At 42.3% G+C, this 25,717-nt stretch overlaps 1 long non-coding RNA gene across 2 annotated transcripts in view; it reads right to left on the minus strand.

The window, feature by feature from the left end:
- Positions 1 to 245: 245 nt before the first annotated feature.
- Positions 246 to 25,717, minus strand: part of LOC123627653 — a 31,256-nt gene continuing 5,784 nt past the window's right edge. The window contains exons 1-2 of one of the 2 annotated variants that reach the window (XR_006731396.1): positions 16,472 to 16,533; positions 246 to 384 (exon numbers count right to left, since the gene is read on the minus strand). This is a non-coding gene — a long non-coding RNA (uncharacterized LOC123627653). Of the gene's footprint in view, positions 385 to 16,471; positions 16,534 to 25,717 lie in introns of those variants that run through there. The other variant, XR_006731395.1, reaches the window with a different exon arrangement.

The following is a 25,717-nucleotide window of genomic DNA, read 5'->3' on the forward strand; positions in this document are numbered from 1 at the left end:
ACCCAAGTTAAAAATCTAGAACACGTCCCAGACTCCTTGCTCTCCCTCATTCTCCTCTCACATCCCAGCGGTCTGTGACAGATTGATTCTACCTCTAAAATATGTATTTCTTCTTATTTGTGCAACTGCCTTCATTGAATTCCTCATGTGTAGAACAATGGAATAGCCTCTGTACCATTCAGAGTTGTCTAAGTGTTGTCATAATGAACATTTGTGATGAGTGTTGCAACAAAAAATCTCAGTAGTTCAGCACGATAAAGATTTATTCCTTGTTCGTGTCATAATCCCATGCGGGTTGTCAGACAGGATCTGCTGCATTCGAGTCATCAGGTTCTTCCATCCAGTGGCCACTCCACCTCCTGGGGCTGGGAACCCCCACCAGACCTGTGTCAGGCAAGCAGGTGAGAAGAGGGAGGTTGGAGTTTGGTTATGGGCTTGCTCCGTGTACAAGAGTGGAGCAGAGACAGGGTAACTGCAATTAAAACTCCCATTCCCAAAAGGGATCCTGAGACACTCAGTGTTCACTAGTCTGCAGCAATCCTGAAATCCTGTGTGCCAAGCCCTTCAAAGTCCCCGACCCTGGAGAGAGGGTAAGTTACTCGAGTAAACTTTAATTCCGGTCTCTGCAAGTAATCCCTTTGTCCTTTTCCTCCTCAGCCCTTCCCTGTGGGAGTTCTTACTGTTCAATTATTCCCTTTGGCCACAGCTGAAATGAGTGTAACCAAAAGTTTGCAAGCAAAAAGGTGATTTTATAGCTCAAACAATCAAAGGTGTTTTCCTCTGGTATTTTGGATTTCTTGACAATACAAGTTCTTCAAAGCCTTGACTGGCTTCTATTGCACCTGAGTCCGTGTAAAATTCTCAGGTCTTTCTCTTTTCCACACCCCCCCCTGCCCGCCCTCCCTTCATCTGATGTTTGCCATAAAACCAAGTCATGTTGTTGAACTAAAAAGTCTTACTGGGACTTTGGGGCCCCACTGGGGATCTGGAAGCGGTTGAATTTCCATTATTTTTTTACTCCAAGTGTTTGGATTCTTTCATTTTCTGTCTGGCTTGAAAACTGGCCAGTTCTTCCTGAGCTCATCTCTTCCTTGAAACACCTTAGCAAAGGAAGCCAGTAAGAGCTATTGCATCTCTGCCAGGATGCAGCGAGTACACCTGCAATCCCAGCACTTTGAGAGGCCACGGCGTGAGGATGACTTTAACCCAGGAATAAGGCAGAAACGGAGGGTCAGGAGAGCCCAAGTGCAGCCACTGTGGCCAGTAGCAGACCCTGACCTCCCTGCACAAGGAGGTCGTCAGCGGGGACCACTCGAGGATGCATGACTTACTAAGCCGGATGCCCTACAAACTGTTCGGGCTCACCTTTCTGTGAAAGCAGTCTATGTTTAACCTTTATGTTCTGCTCTCAAGGCAATGCTGGTCACTTAAGGCTATTTCCTAATGAGGTTTTTGAACATTTAAAAATGTCACCATTGCCCCTTCTTCAGGCAATGTCTGTGGAGTAGGATCTGTCGTCTGTCTGTCTCTCAATGAACTGCCGGGGATATTTGCCTGGCGCTCAAATTCTTTCCGGTGTGAAGCCAAGAACCCACGTGGCGAGTTCAAGGGTTTTTCCTCCCTTCATTGGGGTATCCTCTGCAACAACTTGAGGCCAGGAATTCCAGACCAGCCAGGGTAACAGAGTGAGACCTCATCTCTACAAAAAATTAGCCAGGCGTGGTGGTACATGTCTATAGTCCCAGCTCCCCAGGAGGCTGAGGCAGGAGGATCGCTTGAACCTAGGAGTTTGAGGTTGCAATGAGCTGTGATGACGCCACTGCATTCTACGTTCTAGCCTGGGCAACAGAGCAAGACCGTGTCTCAAAAAAAAACAAAAACAAAAAACAAAAAAACTCTCACACACTAATACTCTGATTCTTTAAAAACATATCCCCTGAAGCAGTAGTTCTCAAAGAGTGTTCTATAAAACTCTGGAAATCCCAAAGACACTTCTAGTGGATTCATGAGGTCAGAATTATTTTCATGGTAATACTAAGAGGTATTTGCCTTTTTCACTGTGTTGACGTTTGCACCAGTGGTGCAAAAGCAGTGGTGGGTAAAACTGTTGGTGCTTTAGCACAAATCCAGGAAAAGTTACCAAATTCCATCCTGTGTCACATCATTGTACATTGTATCATTCTCATCACCATGATCTCACCATTAAAAAAAAAAAAGTTTCACTTACAAATGCCCTTAAGAAACAGTAAAAATCATTCGTTTTATTAAATCTCACACACATCTTTTAAATATTCTATGGGACCAAAAGGAAAGAATACGTAAAGCACTTCTGCTGCCCACTCAAGTACAATGGATGTCTTGAGAAAAAGCAACGTGCAGATCGTTTGAGTTGCAAACTAAACTCATCTCTTTTTCATGGATACCATTTTTACTTGAAAGAACAAGTGATAAACAAAGTATGGTTATTCATGCTTGGGTATTTGGCAGTCATTCTCTTGAAAATAAATGAAGTGAGCCTGTCACTTGGAGGCAAACAACCTGACAGTATTTGTTGCCAATGATAAAATTCCAGCTTTCAAGCGAGAATTAGAATTTTTGGATAACTTGTATCCACCACCATGAGCTTGACAGCTTCTGAATACTTAAAGAGTTTTTTGAGGAGATCAGTGATGATATTAACAAATGTGATTCTTTCAAATATTACATAATGAAATGTGTCAATGGCGTAACTCAGTGAAACAATATTTTCCAAATAATTAATGCAAGATATTAACAAAATGATGCATAGGCAAAAGATCCATTTAAAGTGTAAGGAAACCAATGGATTTTAATGTAATGCAGTATGACAAGCTCATTGGTATGGTTTCAGATTCCACATTGCAGTACTCTTAAAAAATTATCACCTGTTGAGTGACGATATAGTATCAAAGAATATCCACAATTATCTGAAAAGACTATTAAAATACTCTTCAAAAGAAGGAATACTGGTCTTCTAACAAGAAATACCTACACATCTGTGTGCAGGGGCCAGATTTTATTCATTTACTTCAACACATCACAGCAAAGTGAATGAAGAAGAAAATGAGAATCTAGATGTTGCCTATGAAGCTAGATGATGTAAAGTTTTGCAAAAATGTAAAACAATACCATTCTTTTTACTAATTTTTTTTGCAAATACAGGTATCATGAAAATGCGTTATTTGCAGAGAAAAGGGAGCTCACATGCACTGTTGGTGGGAATGTAAACAAGTATAGCCACTATAGAGAATAGTATGGAGGTTCTTCAAAAAACTGCAAATAGAACCACCATATTATTCAGCAATCCCACTACTGGGCATTTATCTAAGAAAAATAGTAAAGCAGTATACCCAAGAGACATCTGCGCCCCCATGTTTACTACAGTGCTATTCACAGTAGCCAAGGCATGGAATCAGTCTGGGTGTCCAATAACAAATGAATGGATAAAGAAGATGTAGCATATGCACATAACGCAATACTATTCAGCCATGAAAAAGAATGAAATCCTGTCATTTGCAGCAACGTGGATGGAACTAGAGGACATTGTGTTGTGAATAAGCCAGGAACAGAAAGTGGAATGCCACGTGTTCTCTCGCATGTGGAAGCTAAAAAAAAAAAAGGTTGATCTCATAGAAGTAAAAAGTAGAACAGAGGATATTAGATGCTGGGGAGAGTATGGGGAAGGGGGAAGGCAAGGAGAGATTTGTTGAAGGATACAAAATTTAAACTAGATAGAAGGAATAAGTTCTAGGGATCTCCACCACCATAGAATGACTGTAGTTTCTAGGGATCTCCACCACCATAGAATGACTGTAGTTAACAGTGATATATATTAATAGTTTCAAATAGCTAGTGCTCTGTCACTCGGGCTAGAGTGCCGTGGCATCAGCCTGGCTCACAGCAACCTCAAACTCCTGGACTCAAATGATACTCCTGCCTCAGCCTCCCGAGTAGCTGGGACTACAGGCATGGCTAATTTTTTCTATAATATTTTTAGCTGTCCATATAATTTCTTTCTATTTTTAGTAGAGACGGGGTCTTGCTCTTGCTCAGGCTGGTCTCGAACTCCTGACCTTAAACGATCCGCCCTCAAGTTTTATTGGAACATAGCCGCAACCTTTTGCTTGCATGCTGTCATGGCTGCTTTCACGTTATAACAGAAGAGTTGAATACCTGCAACAGCGATGGTATTACTCCCAAAGCCTAAGCCTCAAACATTTACTGTCTGGCCCTTTCCAGAAAAATTTCACCGATCCCTGCCCGAGAGCTTTGGTTCTCAATCCCAGCTGCACATGAGAATCACCAGGAAAACTGTTAAATCATGCTAATGCCTACTTCCCCCCCAACACACATATGCAAAGAACAATTAAATCCTGATCTCTAGGAGTGGTCTCTGAGCATGGATAGCTTTTAAAAATTCCCCAGGTGAATGATTCCTACATGCTGCCATAGTTAAGAATCGCTGTCTCTCAAACCGTAAGATCTTTAGGTATAAAGCCTGCCTTCCAAGTTATTCCAGAAAATAGCTGATCCAAAAAATTTGCCCCTTTATAACATACAATGTTTCCAGCCCCTAATATGAGGGTCCTTGCTGCCCACTGGCCAAACACTTAAGTCAATGCACATGTTTTATGGGGTATTTTTTTATTTTTGTTATATCAGCACCCCACTGCTAGGTACAAATTTTCACGTCAGGAGAGAACATCTGCTGTAGCAGATACTTTCCAAATTGTAGTGGCTTAACACACAAAAAGGCATCATGCAAATTACGATGCAGTCTCCTTTGATGGGGGTCTTTGCCCCACAAGGGACCCGGCTGCTTCTAGCAAGAGACTCTGCTGTCCCTCAGTGCCTCTGAGTACTCCGCAAGGTCCCTCTGTGTGCAACCAGTGGATGGAATAAAAGAGAGAGCACGGAGGACTGCGTGGAGGAGGCGTGACCAACTCCCCATGGCCAGAACTTAGATTGGTCACAACTAACGGCAAAGAAGGCACAAGATACAGTCTACCTCTCTGCCAAAGAGGACAGCAAGGCAGTTTGGTGAATCAGCTTTAGTTCTGTCACAGCCTTTTCCTTACCAGTCTCCCATACGGAGCACCCTCGAGACAGGTAGAGTCCTAGAGATCCTACATCCCTCTTCCCAGAATATGTCCCACGGCAAGAGGGAGTTTTGCGGATGTGATTATCCTTAAGGACCCTGACGTGGGAAGAGTATCCTGGATTATTCGGGTGGCCTCGATCTAACCACATGATCCCTTAAAATGGGAGAACGTTTCCGGACTGCGGTTGGAGAGAGGGAAGCTGGACGATGGTCAGAGGGTGCAACGTGGCTGGAGGAAGAGGAGGAGGGGCCGTGGGCCAAGGGACGTAGGCGGCCGCTAGTCGCAGGGAAGGGCGAGGACATGAACCGTCCGCTACAGCTTCAGAAAGCAGCACAGCCAGTGCCTTGATTTTAGTCCCGTGAGACGTGTGCTGGACATCAGACCTACCTAACTATAAGACGATAAATTTGCGTTGTTTTAAGTTTGTGATCACGGCTACAGCAGCAACAGAAAACTAATGCACCCTCCTCTTCCTTGTCCGTATGTCAGTGATGTTCCTAAAATGTAGGTCTTCATTGGTTATTCGTTTTCTCAGATTTCTGCAGTGGCTCTTCATTCGCTTAATAAATACACACTGAGCAACCGCAGCGTGTCAGATGCTCTTGCAGCCGTCAGGGTGTCAGGCTGAGCGGGGCAGACACGACTGCCACTCGCATGGAGCTTGGGGCACAGTGACTGCAAGGCGCAGCCTCGTGTCTGCAGCCGGCGTGAGCTGAGCCCGACTGCACAACCTGCTTCTCGGCTTCTCCATCAGGGAAAATACAAAAGCCTTCAGGCTCTTAGTATGATGAACTCATTAAACTTCTAAGATTCCAGAGTGTTCCATGGCAAATTTTAGGAGCATCCCTGGCTACAGAGTGAAACTTTGTTCTGCCCTCCCAACTCCTCGTCTATCGGGAAAACTCCTGCTTCTCCCTGGAGAGGTATCTCAAACATCGCTCCGCAGAAATAAGTAAACTCTTCCTTCTCGCGTCCCCTCTCTGTTTCTCACGGCAGAGTTTGTACATGGAATTTAGTATTTGTTCTTTCACTCCCTTCACCATGGCTCTTAACAGCTTCCCAGAGTTCTTAATAAATTTACTTTTAAATAAAGGTTGAGAGCTCTCTTTTATTCATTCATTCTCTCAAAATGAGTTCGTCGAAATACATATTCGCCAGAACTTAATTCTGCAGGTACATTGATAGTACCATAAAAAAAAAAAATCCAAAAATAGAAAAAATGGACAAGCTTCTAACATTTTTTTTTTTTTTTGGAATATCTTTTCCAGCATGGATCTCCCATCCATTTTAAAGAGCACACTCCACACTGAATGTGGATATAAAACCAGGATTCTTCGTGTTCCTCGTTTACAAAATCTGTGCAGTTTACTAAAACTGTGTGAGAGTGTATGGTATCTGTAGTTTCAGCATAGACCTGCAACAAATAATTCACCAATCGATTCGGTTTATATCGATCACTTCTTTTGGGTGGACTTGTTTCATATCCCTCTAAGAAACGGAGGAAAAATCAGTTTTGTAAACATTTCAAGTGTAAGATACTAAAATTATATTGTGAAACTGTTTTGTTATAATTTACTGTTAAGTCTTTCTTGAAAAAAACACTGGTCTGTCTCATGCACTGACACATTTTCATGGCGTAGCCAAGCACTCCACGCAAGACTCACATCCTGTTTAATTAAGGGGACAAGAATCTTCCCCATAAATTATTAAATTTCCCTGCATCTGGATATTTTATGTTACCCACAGTGAACATTAATATATTTTACCCAGTGATATATTTGTTACATATGAATTGTGATTCGCTGAATAATTTACTGTTTATGCAGAATATTTTTATAAATTATTACTATCCCTATTGCAGGAGTTAAACCGGTCTTTAGAGCCCAATTTTAATATATTTTGAAGCACTTCTTGAACAACAATTATTTCGTACCTATTAGGTGTAAGGTGCACAAGGAGATTAAAAAGAATCACCTGTAGAATTATTACCAGTTGCTGGATAGAGAAAAATTTATTTTGACCAGAAGAAAATTTATTCTGACCGCAGGCTCCTAATTTTCAATGTACGAATCCCAGCTGTCAATATATGAAGTCTCCCCGAAACTTTTCACTTATCTTTTATTATTAAGAGCTCTTGTCTAGCATCTAGCAGGCGTGGGATCCCTACTGGCCCTGTGGTTTAGTTTCCCTGCACACTGAATATTAATAGTAATTAGCTATTGTCCTCATCCTCACCTCCCAACGCGTTCGGTTTTCCAGTGGGCATTGATTCTGTATGATGGGGTCTAACCTTCTAACCACCGTGGCACAGCGTAGTTAGGGAATTACTCCCCTGGGAGGACAAGACTCCTTTTCATCTCCAAGTCAATGATCATTAAAACCAACCAATACATTGTTAAGCTTAACAAATCACAATGGGAATAGGAACCCACCAAATTGCAATGGTGAACTCACAATTATCCAGCAATTAGGTTTACGGCTGTATCCACCCTTCACTCACCAAGTCTACAAATAGGCCCACGCTTCTTTCTGTTGAACTGAATCTGGAAGGTTCCTAAAGCTTTATTTTTTATGCAGGATTCTGAAACCAAGAAAGCAATTACACCTGAATGAAGTCATAGTGACAAACCTTATGAAGCAGAAAGAATAGTAATTTATTCACCTAAGTCTAATTTTTTTTTTTAAAGAAAAAAAAGTGTGTGTGGGGATAATTGCCAAGTTGCATTTCCAAATGTAATATGCTCTGAGCCATCATAAAAATCTGGCTGCCAGAAGAGTGTCTAGTTTAGTAAGTCATGAACATGAATACTAATGTTTTGGGGATGCTTTCAGCTACAGGTAATAAACAGAAAACCATGACTAGCCGGGCGAGGTGGCTCACACCTGTAATCCTAGCACTCTGGGAGGCCGAGGCGGGAGGATCGCTGGAGGTCAGGAGTTTGAGACCAGCCTGAGCAAGAGCGAGACCCCGTCTCTACTAAAAATAGAAAGAAATTATCTAGACAACTAAAAATATACATAGGAAAAATTAGCATGATGGTGCAAGCCTGTAGTCCCAGCTACTCGGGAGGCTGAGGCAGGAGGATCGCTTGAGCCCAGGAGTTGGAGGTTGCTGTGAGCGAGGCTGACGCCACGGCACTCTAGCCCCAGCAACAGAGCAAGACTCTGTCTCAAAAAAATAAAAATAAAGAAATGCAGGAAAAACAAAAACAACTTACTGCCAAAGACTCATTACTCCTTACGTGGGAAATTTAAATACATGCAGAGTCTGCACTTAGACTATGTTTCGAATAGTACGTTTAATTTTACGCCGACTTTCCTAAAACCGTCTAATGATTCATCTTAATCTCTTTTATGGAGAAGACCTTCTGGCAACAAAATGTGTGAATTATTCAAGGGAAGGAAAACACAATGTTACTACCATTAAAGGAAAATTTTATTACCGAAGCGAAGCATGATTAAAATGTACCACTTCTTTATTTATGTTTTAATTGTGTTTGGGTAAAAGCTTTTGTTTATAAGCTAGCACATGGGGGGAATAGGGATAAATGGCCCAACTCTCATTTTCACAATGAATATTTTAAGACCCATGGTAAACGCTGGTCACTGAACTCCCGTGTGTGGGGCCTGGGGGTACAAACAAAACCAAAACAAAACGCTTCAGCTAAACTAAAATCAGAACTGCCTTACAACCATGACTCAAGCATTATAAAAGTGATCCAGGTAACCAAAAATGTTTATACCCCTGTAATACTTGGAAATTAAAAAAAAAGAAAAATCAGAGTTACCTGAAGGACCCTCATTCGTTTTTCAAGTTTAACCTCTTCCACTCTCATCTTAGTGGTGGAAAGAACAGAGCTTTAATTTAAAGTCAAAAATGAATATATGGGCCGGGCGCGGTGGCTCACGCCTGTCATCCCAGCACTCTGGGAGGCCAAGGCGGGAGGATCGCTGGAGGTCAGGAGTTCGAGACCAGCCTGAGCAAGAGCGAGACCCTGTCTCTACTAAAAATAGAAAGAAGTGATCTAGACAGCTAAAAATACATATAGAAAAAAATTAGCCGGGCGTGGTGGCACATGCCTGTAGTCCCAGCTACTCGGGAGGCTGAGGCAGGAGGATCGCTTAAGCCCAGGAGTTTGAGGTTGCTGTGAGCGAGGCTGACACCACGGCTCTCACTCTAGCCCGGGCAACAGAGTGAGACTCTGTCTCAAAAAAAAAAAAAAAAAAAAAGAACATATTGCAACAGCTGTGAGAACAAAGCCTTGGAACTAGTCAGGCAACTTTCTATGCTCAAAACTCACGACCAAGAAAAATTAAACTTCCTATAATTTTAGAAATTGCAGCAGGAATACCTGTAATTACCCACACAAATGATGACCAGAGTATTTGCCCCGAAGGGATTGGATGACATTTGAAGGGAGGCTGCCTTCCTCGTTCGCCATGCTGGAGCGAAAAGGCACGTTCACACACGGGAAAATAATAGCTGTGCATTTTATACAGTGCCGAGAAAAAGGAGTTTTTGAAAACCTGATAGACAGGACATGGCTGTTCTCTGTAGGGAGACTCAGCAAGCCCAACACGACAAGAAGCCGCCTGTGGCAGCCGAAACAACCAACCCCTCTGCACACACGACCCCTCAACCCTTTCAGCCAGATCTGCAAGCACATTAGGTAGCAGATAATAATCTAAGGCAAACTAGACCTGGTGTTTGTTTTCCTGCGAATCCAAGTCTGAATTCCCCTCCACACAAAACAGAAGAGCGTTCTCAGGGCTCTGGAAGCTGCAGAATGCCTCCACCTCAACAACTGGCAGAGTTAATCCCACCATAAAAAAATGACATCGTTTCAGTCCAGCTAAATTAGACCTATAAGACGATGGAAATGGCATGCATTTCTCCTGTAACCAGTCATCCAAAATAAATGGGCTCATTTATAGATGGCTTTGCTATTTAAGAGAGATTTGCGAGCAGACAAGCTTAAAGCATAAGTTAGAACATGTCATGTCAAGCAACTTAGAGAAGCTCAGCACTGAGGTTATTTTTACCCTGAATGTACAGTTCACATTCATTATTCCAGGTGGAAGATTCATCAGCATTATGAAATCCTAATGCAAGACGCTTCCATCTGTAAGCAAAGTGTTTCTTTCTTTTTTTCTTTTTCTTTCTTTGTTTTTGCTGTAAAGGAGGCCTGGAGTCCCGAGAGCAAAGTTTCTCTGAAACACACCATTCCTTAGAAAGTTCTTCCTGCCTCCCCCACCCCCCACCATACTAAGCACTGATTCTTTTGCAGGGTTTTGAGAACATCGACCAATGGGAAGGTGATTTTAAATTATCTGTTATGTTTATTATGTCATTCTAATAGGTCGACACCCTTCATAAAGAATCCAGTGCTCTTCGAAACAGAAGTAGCTTAATTGGTGCAGCTATAAATAGCATGGTAGCTTCTCAACAGAAGTATCATCACAGAGCTATTCTCTGGGTAGATGCATTATACCAGTCACAAGGTAAAGACACATGTCAATGTTGTTCTTTCATAGACAAAATATTCTTGATTACCTAGATTACATTCTGTGATTCAGCTGAATACTGTCTGAAACTACACGTCAGGAAAACAATGTCATATTGTTTTACTTAGTAAAACAATGTCATATTGTTTAACTTTGTCACCTACTACCTGGTATCGGAAAGTGCATTGAGTCAAAAGTGGGAAGTTCTATTAATAACTGTACAGCTATGAGTTTCCCTATCTTTTGTTTTTTCTTTTGTCAAATATTGTATGATTCTAGGGGCATAAACAGTTCCTAAAAAGGCCTAGCAAAGAGGAGATGCGAGCTATCTAGGAAGGAAGGAGGGTGGAGGGAGGAAGGAACCTTCCACTTGGTCCTGCCCGCGACACTTAACGGTGCTGCCTGTGATGTTATTCTCCTTTGGATCTAACAACCCAACTGCAGCCACTCTTAGTCATACAAACACACCTATGTTTGAAATTTTAAGCAATCCGCAGGAAATTGAAGTGAGTGATCAGCATACCACAGAAACAAAAAGTTATTCGCTAATACATTTTCCCCACTGATTCAAAATGCTGATTTCTCGTATGCTAAATCCCTAAACATAATTGGGCCTGAGACTGGACACTTTGTTTCTTAACCATCTATTTCTCAGCCAGCGCCACAGTGTTTTAATTTCAGCAATTTTATGATACATTTTAACATCTGGTAAGGCAATGTTCCTTCTTAATATTTTTTTCAGGATTCATCTAGCTGTTCTTGAATGCTTATTTTTCAAAGTGAAATTCAGAATCATTTTGTCAAGTTCCTCACCCTAACAAATGGGGATTTTGATTGATATTGCAACAGAGAGTAAATTTAAACAGAGTTGACCTTTTAACAAAAAAAAGGATGACTAGTTTTCTAAGTTAGGTCTTTCCATTTATTCAAATCTTTTGCCATGTTCTCAAATCTGTCAAAATATCATGTAGAATGTTATAATTTTATTCATCCAGTTCCTGAATATTCCTTAAGACAATTTTTCTAGATGTTCTTTAATTGTAAATGGAATACTTTATGTTTTCTATACAAGAACATGTTATATCAGAAAGCTATTGATTTTATTTTACAACAATCTACTTTAATACCCTTATTTTCTTGTCTGCAAGATATATAATTTTTTCAATATTTTCAAAGAAGATCAGTTGATTTAAAATAGTTTAGGAAACAACTGAGTGATTAGTATTATTTATAATTGAAAAAGTAACTGCTGATTTAAAACCCACACACATCCCAACACAAATAGATGACAAGAATCCCTGGAGTGGGACATTTCTTCTAGAATTTAAATATTAGCAAAAGCAAGGACTTCAGTATTTTTGTAAGTCACTGCTTCCACAGTTCTTTCTCTGCAGCACGGTTTTGTTTCTCTAATAAGAGCATGGACTTCCCCGTAGAGAGGTTATTCCAAGCAATCACTCTTTTTTAGTGATTCTCAAAAATCAAATGTTGTAATTTAAAAATCAGAAAAGGAAAAATACTTCTGCTACATTTTTCTTTTACCAGATTCACACCCTATGATTAACAATGCACATAAACTTGGCTCTGTGATTTTGTGTTTAGATAATGATTGAAATGCATTAAACTATCCTTTTATGGTTGATGTTCTGTCAGCTGAACACCCAGCAGATTCTTTTTATAGAAATATGATTTGATCTCCAATGTCCTGGAACATGTTTTTCCAGCTATTTGGCTTCAAGCTTATGCTAATTACCAGGCATTATCTCAGAACTACTGTGGCACACAGGGACATTAAAATCCCACCACCCCTAGAAGCTTTTATTGAGGATTAACCAATGGAATTCCTAGAGCGTTCCCTGCAGGTACTACTCAGGTGATAGGATTTTTTTTTAACCCTTTTGCTGCACAAAATTTTATCTTCCACGTGTCTTACCTCCCCATACGTCTTCCAAGTTCCTTGGGAGGAGTAAGGAAGAATTAATATCTTGGGGCTCTAGGCACTAACACCAGCCTGGTCTAATTGCTTTGAATACATTTTCTCATGGTAAATATTAGTTCTTACTGACAGTTTCTCTCTTAAGATACCTCGTTCAGTACCCAGTAAATAAGAGATGCTTGTTACTTATGTGACTGGTCAGAGTATTTCTTTCTTAAATAATTTCCATCTGAGTGAAACAATAGTTTCTTTATTCTTACTTTATGTTGCCACAGTAACCATAAAAGTTCACTGTTAATCAAAATATGTAAGGAATTTGGTGAGTTGTTTGTTTTGTTTTGTTTTTAAGAATTACAAAAAGCCAATAGGTTTTTATTGGTGTCATATTTTCTCAAAGACATGCCCTGTGTTACCGTAGTGCCTTGCTGAAGATATAGAAGATCCATTTGTCCTTTTGCAGGAGTTCTTTTGGCCAAGAATTACTTAATAGCATTCATCACTCCTGCTTTTTCCTAATTCTGCTAATGAGACATGGTTTGTATCTGAATCCCAAAAGTATAGATCAAAGTCCTTCATGTGTACATGAAACTAGTAATAGCAACCATTTATTGAGGGATTATTATGTGTCAGGTGCTGAGTTAAGTGTCCTCCTTGTGTAATTTTATCTAATTATCATGACAGCCCATTAGGTTCATACTATTATTATCCTCATTTTAATGATGAGAAAACCAAGGCTGAGACGAGTCAAGTCAGACAGAATGCAAGGCCCGAACTCCTGTTCATTTGCGCATACGATGGAAGAACCTAAGAATTGCACGAGTGAATTATCTGCCTTCCTGGTGAACTTTGTAAGAAATCAGGCGCTATCTGTGGAGTGGCCATCATGACTGGGAACGGAAGCTGGGATAGTGAAGGTGAGCTCTCAGGTGGAACACTTCCAGAAATGGCACCTCACTGAAAGCCCACAGTCAGCCTGTCAAATAACTGTTGTCCCACCTTGGGATGGGAATGGCTCAAGGTCACATGTCCAGGAAGTAGAAACGACAGCCCCACACTCAGGTCTTGCAAATCCAACACCCACCACTATTCAACTCGGGTCACAGACACGGTAGCAGAGACAGTAAAAACTTGTCCCTTAGTGTGTCACCCTGTGGCTCCCTAAAGGCTCCTGCTAACCTCGGGACAGACAGAGCGGCCGTCCCCAACACGTGTCAAGGTAACTGCTGAGCTCTACCTTCATGTGAAATAAAAACTCTCTCATTAGTGTATTTCCTTTTCTGTCCCGTTTTTTTATCTTGGATAGCAACAAAATGCCAACCAAACCTATTAAAATGTTTAAAATTCTATAAAGAACTTTTAGCCCATTCGATGCTGTATATATTTACAAACATTTTATAAAATCAGTGAGCTGCTTTGAAAATCACGTACATAGATAAGTTGTGTCAGCTTAATTACCCTATATAATTCTAACACCTCACCATGACCCACTTTTCAAAACTCCGTAACATCTTTCCAAATGCTCCTAAGTGCTCTGTGAGGCCTTCGTCATCTGGGCCGGGCCATGGGGCAGACGCAGCTGTACCCCTCGACATGCCGTGTGCTCCCCTCTGCCTCCCAGGCAGGTAGACTGAGGACACGGGACATGTTTGGGTCATAGAACGACGCATGTGTTAAATCGTTAGACCTCCCAGTAAGGAAGGTGTTGTGTGTTTTCTCAGAATCTGAATTTGTCCCCAGCATCCATTCATCCCAGGGCCAAGGCTGTTCACTATGTTTGCTTCTCTGTATTCTCGATGCTCTGGCATTTCAGGGCCTCGATGGACCCAGGGGAGACCACCTTTCTCGGGAACGGCTGGTTCTGGGATACAGCAAGGGCTCAGCCGGGAGCCCAGACCAACCAAGTCCGAGTCTCTGGCCCCCACTTCCTATGTGACCCCCCCACACCACACCAGGCTGTCCCCTGCCCTGCACCCTCCCGGCTACCCGACAGCTAAGCATCCCCCTGGCAGCCCAGAGATACTCAAACTGGCCGGTCCTAACCCGTTCGCTCTGCCCTGCCTTCCTTCCCCCCCAGAAACCCCACGGAGGGCCCTGGCCGAGCCTGTCCTCCTGTTCCCATCTCCTGCCCCCCAACCTCTGCCCCCGAGTGACATGTGGGCACTGCCCTTCTGGGCCCTGTTGCCAACAAGCTACTTTCCAGGCTTCATTCTTGTTTCCTCTCGTGGCTGCCCCGATGTCACCGTGCCATGGCCAACATGTTCATTCCTAGAATAGTTCCTATCTTCTAACCTCACTTTATAGAGATGGTGAAACTGAGGCCGAGAGAGTTGAAGCAACTTGTCCGAGATAATGCAGTGAGCCAAGATTCTAAGCCAGGGAAGCCCCTGCAGATAAAATAAAAGCAGGGCTCTGGCTTCTTCCTCCTCCCCACCTGCCCTGTCGCTGCTGTGCCTAAAATTGCATCTGACTTCATGCTTTTTCTTCGCATTCAGCTGATGCGCTGCAAGGCTACCTGTGTATTTCTCACGGTGCTGGCAAAAGGCAACAGCCGTAGACTCTGGGACTTGAATTGGCACTCTGCCTCACGATCACAAATCCTGGTTTTATTTTAAATCTTATCAAGGCTTTAGATTTCTAAAAACCTTTCTATTCCGTTGTCTTCCTGGCCTTCTGGTCACAAACAGCCCTCAATATTCTTGCCCAGCTGTGACACAAATCTAGTCCCGTTAGTTCTGATGTACATAGGGCAAGGAAGAGGGGGGTTATCCGTATAGTCACAAAGACAGGTAAAGAGGCATTTGGGAGGCAGAGAACTGTTCCTGTACATCAAGACATCAGTATTTCCACCACCACCAAAGCTCCCAGGGTTTCCGCTACACCCAAGTAAGCTAATCTACATGACTAGATCATGGTCTAACGATATAAAACCAGATATTATATTCCCAAGCTTTGGTGAATTAGAAACCAGGGCACAAGTGATTAGCGGCATATTAGGTTAGCTCCCCCAGGGAACCAGATCTCAGCATGGTCTCAAGGTCTCTAAACCTCCCTTTGACCTGCATGATTAGACCTTAGCCTAACTCATCCTCCCAAGGAGCTTTTGGGAAAAAAAGCAGACACTTCTACGAAATTCTTAGGCAGGTATTAACACATTTTTGCCCTAAATCGAGACAAAAAGTGGGGGGAAAAGTTTCTGGCTAAATTGATGTAGAAATGTTTACAGACACCAGTTTTGCCCTGTGTATATTCAGCTTTAATGTTAATAAGAAAAAGTATATTTCTACTAAATATTTGCCACCGCGAGTAGAAAGATAAGAAAATCTGTTAGGGAAAATTGCCAATGCCCCTGCCCTTACGCTTCCAAGAAAGGGCTTCTAGAATAACAGTTTCTCCGGCTTCCCAACGTGCCCGCTGTGTTTTCTGAACAAGCAGAGACATAGATGACTGGGGAGATTATTAATCGTGTAAGTGTAGCGCAGCCCTTCTATACTCGCTCTGTCAGCTCTGCAGAGGACAGAGGGCTTGCGAAAAATATTTTGGGGGCCCCCAAAGAAGGGTGGACTAACAAAAATCCTGACAGAGCTCTGGATTCAGACCCAGTTCTTTGTCCTGCACCCCTTCCTCTCGCTTTGCCACCAGCCTTCTCCAGATCCTAAACTTCGCGTGGCGAATACACCTGGGCCAGGAGTGTATTCCTTCCAGAATCACCTTCTCTTGTGTCTCAGTGACTGGGCTTTAGCAGAGAAGCGCAGCGCCTCTGAGTCTGGCTTCTTTACGTTACTCTGACAGAGCATCCCAAAGCATTTGCTTAGGAGAACACAGAAATACTCAAATTTTCCACTGTTAAAGAAACATCGAAGCTACGTATTCAAATCCAGCCTCAGCAGGTGATCATCAGACCCTGACGTACCTGACTAGTTCCTCAACTAGTTCCAAACTCAGAGAGGATTTGTGGGGCAGGAGGGATGATCTTCCACCTCTTCACATGTCAACAAAGTCCTCTCGAAGGTAACCTGAAAAGCCATAGAGCATTTCTTTTAATACCTACGTTGTTGTGCTAAAAAAAAAAAACCTCATCAAACCCAAGCATCCCTACATCTCCCATGTCCAAAGTTTACTTTCTGATGATACCAGGTAGAGTTACATGCCGTTCTTCTACCTGGATTTTACTCCGTTGGGGCACCCACAGAATCTTAGAACTGAAAATAATAACATTACGGACTACTGAGTAGGTCACCAAGCGAGTTGTCCGCAGAGCTAAAACTAGAACCCTCATCTTCCCATCCCCAACAGGGTTCTTTTTCCATCATACTGGACTTGCTCCTAAGGCTTTTGGGTGTTGTCTGTGTGTATCTTCCTTCCCTTTTAACATAGGAATGATGTTTTGTGGTGGGAGTAGATTATGTGATAATCATAAAATAGCAGACATGAGGTAAAACTAGAGAAAATGAATATTTGCCCTCTTTTCATCTTTTTGTTTTTTGAGACAGAGTCTCACTGTCACCCGGGCTAGAGTGAGTGCCGTGGCATCAGCCTCACTCACAGCAGCCTCCAACTCCTGGGCTCAAGCGATCCTCCTGCCTCAGCCTCCCGAGTAGCTGGGACTACAGGCATGCACCACCAGGCCTGGCTAATTTTTTCTCTATATATTTTTAGTTGTCCATATAATTTCTTTCTATTTTTAGTAGAGACGGGGTCTCGCTCTTGCTCAGGCTGGTCTCGAACTCCTGACCTCGAGCGATCCTCCCGCCTCAGCCTCCCAGAGTGCTAGGATTACAGGCGTGAGCCACCACGCCTGGCCTTTTCATCTTATTGATAAGGCAACTGAGGGCTATCGAGGGCTCAGGAAGACTGTATATGCTGCTGGATCTTAGCTCATTGAACTTCCCTACACAGAAATGCCCATCGTAATCACGCTGAAGTGGTGTTTCTTTCTGGCTGACCAGTAACAAAGAAAATAGATCTTTCACCTCCTAACGCATAAGCAGTACATTAGTATAACTGTCACACAACTCTCTACAGAAACCATTTCATTGATTGATTTACATTGGCTTCTTCCTAAAATTCACCGTGTACCTTTTGGGTAACAAGATTCTCCGTCACAGCATAGACAGCATTTAGAATCCCAACCCCGTTTCTTAGGCGGAGAACAATTCAATGATGAATGCTGATGAAAACCATTAGTTGCGCAAAACCATATTAAGTTGTTTCAGTAACAAGACAGGAGCCGTGTAATGAAGCATGTCTCAACAATAAATAACAACAACGAGGGGAAATTTATGACTTTTGTGCTCTACTGGAAATTTGTCACCCATCTCAGAGCGCTGGGAATGAAAATCGGGAATATTTGTCAGTATAAAGTAAAAAGGGAGAAAATGTTGGGTCCAACTACATTTTAGTCATAATTTTTAAGAATAGGTTCATTTCTAATGCAAATATATAAACGGAATAAGCCACATTTATTATGTATTCCCTTGGTGTCTCTGCTGAATAATAATGTGAATTCTGAGACTCTTACACAGTTGTGACACTTCAGGAAGGACTGACTCCAGGGACGGCAGTTTATTATTTTCATAGAAAATGCCGGAATGAAGTGACCTAAGAATCGCCATACTGTATGTATCCCAGGCTGGAGGGCTCTGATACAGTTTGAATGTTTGTCCCTCCACAGGGACAAATTCACAGGTTGAAATCCTAAATCTCCAAGGCGATGGTATCTGGGAGGTGATTAGGTCACGAATGGGATCAGTGCCCTTAGAAAGGGACCCCGGGGAGGAGCTAACCAGCCCCTTCCACCAGGTGAGGATACGGCGAGAAGGCTCCATCTGTGAACGTGGAAATGGGTCCTCATCACACACTAGGTCTACCAGCAGTTTGACCCTGGACTTCCCAGCCTCCTACACTGCGAGAAATAAGTTTCTGTTGTTGATAAGGCAAACAGTTTATGACATTTTGTTACAGCAGCCCCCAGAGAAAGCAAGAAAGACTCTGTCTTCAGAAGGAAAGACTCAAAGAACTCGTAATTTGTCACGAGACCGCCCCAAGGTAACACAGGGCAGCTCCCAGGGGACAAATCCCAGAGGGGACCGATCGTTCACGCTGCTGCTTCCCTGTAAAGTGTGAGTCCCGCAGCAGACAAAGCCCACGAGCAAGAATGGCAGACTCCTCGCCACTGCGCACCAGAAAGACCTGGATGAAGGTGTCACCTAGAGCCACCTCCTCTCTCCCCGCCCTCTGACTTTGTCTTTTTCTCACGAGCTTCCCTGTTGACGCTCTAATTTTCTCACTTTTCAACCTTCAGCTCTTCCACGTTCTCTCTCAAAATGAGCTCTGGGAGGGGGGACCTCAAATCACAAGGCTCAGGATTTGGAAAGTCAGAGCGTGTTCAGTAGCAGATCGTGTCCTTGCCGACCACTCAGGGCAAAACTAGTGGTGTTTTGTTTTGTTTTGTTTTGTTTTTTGAGACAGAGTCTCGCTCTGTTGCCCAGGCTAGAGTGCCGTGGCGTCAGCCTCGCTCACAGCAACCTCAAACTCCTGGGCTCCAGCGATCCTCCTGCCTCAGCCTCCCAAGTAGCTGGGACTACAGGCATGCGCCACCATGCCCGGCTAATTTTTCTGTATATATTTTTAGCTGTCCATATAATTTCTTTCTATTTTTAGTAGAGACAGGGTCTCGCTCTCGCTCAGGCTGGTCTCAAACTCGTGACCTCGAGCGATCCTCCCGCCTCGGCCTCCCAGAGTGCTGGGATGACAGGCGTGAGCCACCGTGCCCGGCCCAAAACTAGTGTTTCCTCCTAATACTGTCCATCCTCGCGACTTTTGTCCACGGACAGACGCCAGCTCATCTGTCCGAGTAGAGGAATCAAGGCTCCAGCCCTCTATTCTGTCTTCTTTCTCCTTCTAGCACCTCCCTGGGCGTGCTCCTCCCTCCAGTATACTTGGAGGACAGCTGAACACTTCCGTTCCAAGTTTTAGGTCAAATTTGGTAACTTTTTCCCTCGAGATAGCTTCCGACTATTCCGAGACGTGCCTCCCTCGTTATACAGACTTCTTTCAAAGCCAATCAGAAAGTGAACGTGTAAAATCGGAACTAAGGAAAGGCTTCAGAATTTCAAAAAGAAGTACTCGGTTAACACTTCTTCTAAAAATAACAAAAGAGATGCCGCTTGGATAGTCACGTCCTCATCAAGTTTGCTGCTTTGCTCTCCATCAGGCAGCTATGTGTGACTGTAAACTGTCGGAATTTCATGAGGGTTTTTGGAATCGGCCTTGTTCCTTGATGGCTCTCGAATGTGCCCGGGTGGCAGGCTACAGGTAGCCAGGGAAATAGAGCCATGTGAGTTTATAGGGAGAATACAAATACCCTTCTGTTTGCACTCCTCCACTAGCCTTTTTCCGATTTTAAAAAGAGACCATAAAAAGGCTCATTCTCACAAATGCCTCGGGACACGAAAACATTTGAAAGAACTTCAAATCTCATAGTATGCTATGATGAATATGTACTAAAAGCCCACAACAGAAGAAAATAAGGTTTATAATTTTGTTTCCAACTTTTTACTTAAAGTAGGGTCTATATAGATATGGTTTCCTGAATAATGCACAACTGAAAGTCTTCCTTAGCCTGAATTCTCGGATAATTTAGGAGACAGAAATAGGACAGGAATAAGAAAGAAGTTTGATTATTCTGACTGGCTGTATGTTTTGCACACTACAATTTAATTCTATCTTCACAATAAACAGCCTCTAGTTATCTCTGCCAGGATAGCTGCTCATGCTTCTGCTTCACAAAGGTTTGGTACATACTGGGGGGAAATGAATATTATTTGGAAAGTTATATATAGCACAGTAAGATTTTATAAGGCATAAATACAGAAATCATTTTTCTTGACTATTATTCCCTCAAAACACCCCCCCCCCCCCCGCAATATATTCTTACTTTCATAGACTCTAAGGTTTGTTTGTCCAAACCTCTAATTTTAATCTTTTCCATATCATTGACAATTAGCCTTGTGTCTATTTGAATACTCTTAGAGATAAAGTATTTGCAATGATAACCATCCATCCCTCTTATGAAAATTCTAACTGATAAATCCTCTTTCAGAAAACTCATATGTGGGCATCTTATGGGGAGGATGGGGAGGAGGTTAGAATTTCTCTTTATCACCATATTTGAGCAAAAGCCTGGAAGAAGTGGTCGTCAGTTGGTGCAAGGTCTAGTGAATACGGTGGATGACAGAGAGTTTCCAAGTCCAGACTCTAGTTTCAGCAGCATTGTTTGTGCGGCATGTCATTGAGCATTGTCTTACAAGAGGATTGACCTGTCTATTGACCAATCTCAGCTGCTCAGTCGCGAGCATCCTCATCATTTCGTTCAATTGGTTGCAGTAGACATCGCTGTAATCGATTGACCAGGTTTCCTGAAGCTGTAGTGGATAATACCAGTGCTGGACCACCAAACAGATACCATTAGCTTTTTTTTGATGAATATTTGGTTTTGGACTATGTTTCGGCACTTCATCTTTATCCAGCCATTGTGCCAAGTGCTTGTGATTGTCAAAAAGAATCCATTGTTCATCATATGTAACAATATGGTGTAGAAATGATTCACCTTTATGTTGTGACAGCAAAGAAACCAAGCTTCAAGGTGGTTTCTCTATTGATGCTCATTTAATTCATGCAGAACCCATCTATCCAGCTTCTTTACCTTGACAATTTATTTCAAATGGTCCAATATTATTGGAATAGTAACGTCATACCTTGCTGCTAATTCGCTCACAGGTTGAGATGGATTCGCTTCCACTACAGCTTTCAGTTCATCATTATCCACCTTGGTCTCAGGTTGCCCACGTGGCTCATTTTCAAGATTAAAATCACCGGAACAGAGCTCCTCAAACCATCGACATACAGTGCATTCATTAGCCACGTCCTTCCCAAGCACTTGGTCGATATTTCGAGCTGTCTGCGCTGCATTAGTTCCACAAACTGCAAATATTTCCATAATCAAAAACAAGACAAATTTTCAACTTATCCATGGTTTCACAAAAATTGCTCTAAAAAAATTTTTTTGAAAGATAATCACAAGCCAAATCATGCGTTTGCAAGACTGAGGATGCTCCTTCACAATAAAAATAAAACAAGAAGTGTCAGTGAAGTGTCAGAGATAGCAACTGTTAAACTTAATAGTTAAGGAAATGGGACATTTCATACTTAACAGCCTAAGGTTAAAGGAAATACCGGGAAACACGCTCATAAAACGTAAGAAAAAGGCATCCTTCCCTTCCATCGAGCTGGGAGGAAACCAGAAATGGTCCCGTCCCGCCCCTTCGTGTTACTGACGAGTACACAGAGCTGCACAACACCCGGCTTGTTAATCGCTCAGCTGAAACAAGAACCTGACATCCAGCCTAGTTCAGATTTGACTAACACACACACACCTTTGATTTCGCTTGAATTTCCTCCTCTGCTTTGATAAAAATGAAAGTGCTCGTGGCCTAATTTTATAAGAAACCACCGAACACTGTCATGGAAAACTGGTTTAACAAACTGATTTAATTCTGGGGAAGGAGGCAAGACTGCCCCAAAGGCACTAGACTGACACACAGCTGGGCACATGCATGGAGGAAAAAAAAACAAACAGGCTCTGCTTCACCGTGAGAAAAACCTATATTGACAGAGTGGGAGGAGGAAGAAGAATATTCATTGCTACTCCGGATCTCTTACCCAAGGTACACTAAGGACTGGTTTTTCAAGTATAAAGAAAGGGACTAGACAAGCTCAAACTGCACGCAGCACGTTTTCTTGTGATGTGTACACACACACACGCACACACACGTCATGGCCTCACACCTGCTCAGCCCAGATCAGCTCCTGGTCCTGGTCCATAATGCAAGAGCACAGCTCATGCAGGCTGTCAGCAGAAGAGGAAGAGGTGACAGTATCAGAGGACAGAGGGCTGGCGGGACTACAAGCTCTAGCACCGAGTCTGGATTTCACGGTCCCTTTACCAGTTCGAGGAGCAGCCTTTATCTGGAAATGCAACACTAGCCGTCACTCACCGTTCAGGGACACCTGTGTCCGTGCATTGCCGGTATTGGTCAAAACTAATGGCTTTGGTTTTCTTTCTTCATCCTCCTATTAACAAGTCTCTCCAGGCCGGGCGCGGTGGCTCATGCCTATAACCTTAGCCCTCTGGGAGGCCGAGGCGGGAGGATCGCTCGAGGTCAGGAGTTCGAGACCAGCCTCAGCAAGAGCGTGACCCCATCTCTACTAAAAATAGAAAGAAATTAACTGGACAGCTAAAAATATATATATAGAAAAATTTAGCCGGGCGTGGTGGCGCATGCCTATAGTCCCAGCTACTCGGGAGGCTGAGGCAGGAGGATGCTTGAGCCCAGGAGTTTGAGGTTGCTGTGAGCTAGGCTGATGCCACGGCACTCATTCTAGCCAGCGCAACAGAGTGAGACTCTGTCTCAAAAAAACAAAAAAAAAAAGGAAGAGTGGGGCAAATCACAGAAAACTAGGAGAATAGAACTATCAAGGGTATAGCAGCTAAGAATGCCCATGTCCTAGGAGAAGAATTTTTAATGCACAAATGTCTCATGTATAAAATTGACAATATGAAATTAAGAAGTCTTTTACTTTCAGGAATGCAGGCTAGGTGAGCCAAGGAAAAGGTCATCTATCAAGAAAAGAAGCAGGATTTCTCAACCTTGGCAGGATATTGGAACCATCTATAGAATTTTGAAAGATTCTTTAAAATTTGCATATGGTTTCCTTTATAGTTAATTTTATTTACCTTTGCCAGTGAAACTTTTTTAAAAAAGGAAAAACATTAATGCTTTTACTTACAAGCTTAACTCAGAGCTATTTTTAGACGTGTGGAAAATCACTGCTAGTTTTATTAAATTTTTCTGGAGGGTTTGAACTTCAAGGTGTCTTCCTTCTTTGGCAACCTCCTTATAAAATTTCACTTTGAATTTTTTTATGTCACCACATAACAAAATTCAGCCTGTGTTCAAGATCTACACGACTAAAGAGTCTCAAGTTTAAGTTTCCTACCACTGTCTATAAACTGTAGAAAGAAAATACTAATTTAAAATACTGAAAAGAAATTAATAGTTTCTGGGAAAAGCATGACATTCAGAGAAAAAATAAGATGCTTTGCATGCAAATATTCCTGCTAAAAATATAATTTTTTAAGAAAATTACACCTTTGCTGCCATGTCTGATGATCTAGAATTCCTATTAAATGCTTTTTTAAAAAAAACCACTTAAATTTAAATATCAAGGTTTTCCATTTGCAATGCTAAGATAGAGATAAAATTGTTTTTAAAATAATCCCATTCTCAAAAGAAAGGGCCCAAAACCACCAGACATTTTCTTTTCAAAATTTTTTTTAGTTTCTTCTTTTTATACTTCTGAAACATACCCTCCCTGTGTAAAACTGAAGGAATTTCTCATTAGTTCATACTGAGTGTTGACCTAGAGATAAAAATAAATACATTTCAACATTGTAGTACAGTGAAAAGAGGAACTAGTATAGAACTGGAATATAAAAATAGCAAAAAAAAAAAAAATTAAACCTGGTGAATAAAACATGAAACAGGTAATTGTTTTCTGAATAAGTTTTGACATCATTCACAAGCTGAGCTGTCCACCCTTCACTCTACGCTGCGTAGATTGATAGCTTGTGCATCCCCAGGGACCTCTAAAAAAAGAGCAGGTTTGATTAATTTAGTCGAGTTGAGTCTCTTTTTTCACCCACCAAGGATGAGCTCCCTGTCTGCTCCTCGTGATGCATCTCAGCTTTTGTTCCTGTTTCTCTGCTTGACCCGATTATTTCCTTCTCTCTAAACCTAACCATCCTCCCCCTTCAAGTATCACATCTTCCACGAGGGCCTTTCCAAACTGGCCGATTCTTGTCCTCTCTATCTCAGTAGAATCACAAAACCACAGCCCATGGGAACGTGGAAGAGGGGCTCCACTCCTGTGTTAGATATTTTAGATATTCCAATGGTTTTTATTTTATATTTATCCTGGCCATCAGATTTAATGACAATATAAACATTATCTGGTGTCTGGTAACTACTCTCTTGCTGAGAAAAAAAAAAAAAAAGGAATTAATATTTCTTGTGTGCTGTGTACAAGTCCTTCCTACGTGTCATGATTAATCCACACGGGGACCCCGGCCACCTCTTCCAGGATGTCTTTACTTTGCACCTTACCAAGCACCTCATTACAAATGAGAAGGAGGATTGAGATGCCTTCATCTCCTGCAGGAAAGAAAGGGTCCACAGATTCTCCATCATCATCACCAGCAAACTTTCTCAGATTTACATTGTTGCTATAAGATCATATCACATAACAACCCAGTTGTTAAGGCATAAGTGTGTCCGGACAGCATGACACTTAGACATTCCCAGGTGCCCTACAGAGATTTGTTTTTTTACATCAAGAATGAATAAAACCCATCCGCCTTAAAATTCTGCCAGACCAAAATATTTGCCCCCCCCTCCTAATGTGGCACCTATCAAAAATCCGGGAGAAATAACAGATCCAGGACAGGTACCGGATATGCTAACTTCTCATGCTCTAGGAATTGCATGCGTGTCCCTAAACGCCATCTATTCACCTTACATTTTCTAACATTACATTTACGCTGTCTTGTTTAGTCCTCGACTTCTCAAAAGCAGTCCCAAGAAATCACTTCTCAAGTCACCCACCACGATTGCTGTGATGTGCTAAGGCTGATGGCTTTTTTACCCAGTGCTCAGGCAGTAACTCTGAAACAAGCCTGAAGCTGAATCAAAGAAACCACAACACCTCTGTTTTTTGTAGAGACATTTGTCCTTGGTCCTGATTTTCTACGTTTAGCTAAGTTGTTTAAAGGTATCTGTAATTACAGAGTTCCCTTTTATCCTGTATCAGGATAGTCAAGACATACCTAAATTGAATAAATAAATGCTAAGTGCTTACTATGTTATAAAACTTAAGTAATTATGGTGCTGTTTATTCTCTGCAATTCTGTGAAAGTAAACATTCTAGCATGCAAGCCTGACTGTCACTCCCTGGCTAGATGTTTTTCCACGGCCGCCACTAGATCCAGAAAAAAGTCCAGGTTCCTGAGCCTAATCGGCTTCTGGCTCTGTAAAAGTGC

Source organism: Lemur catta, chromosome 26, assembly GCF_020740605.2.
Source record: "Lemur catta isolate mLemCat1 chromosome 26, mLemCat1.pri, whole genome shotgun sequence".
NCBI lineage: Eukaryota > Metazoa > Chordata > Mammalia > Primates > Lemuridae > Lemur > Lemur catta.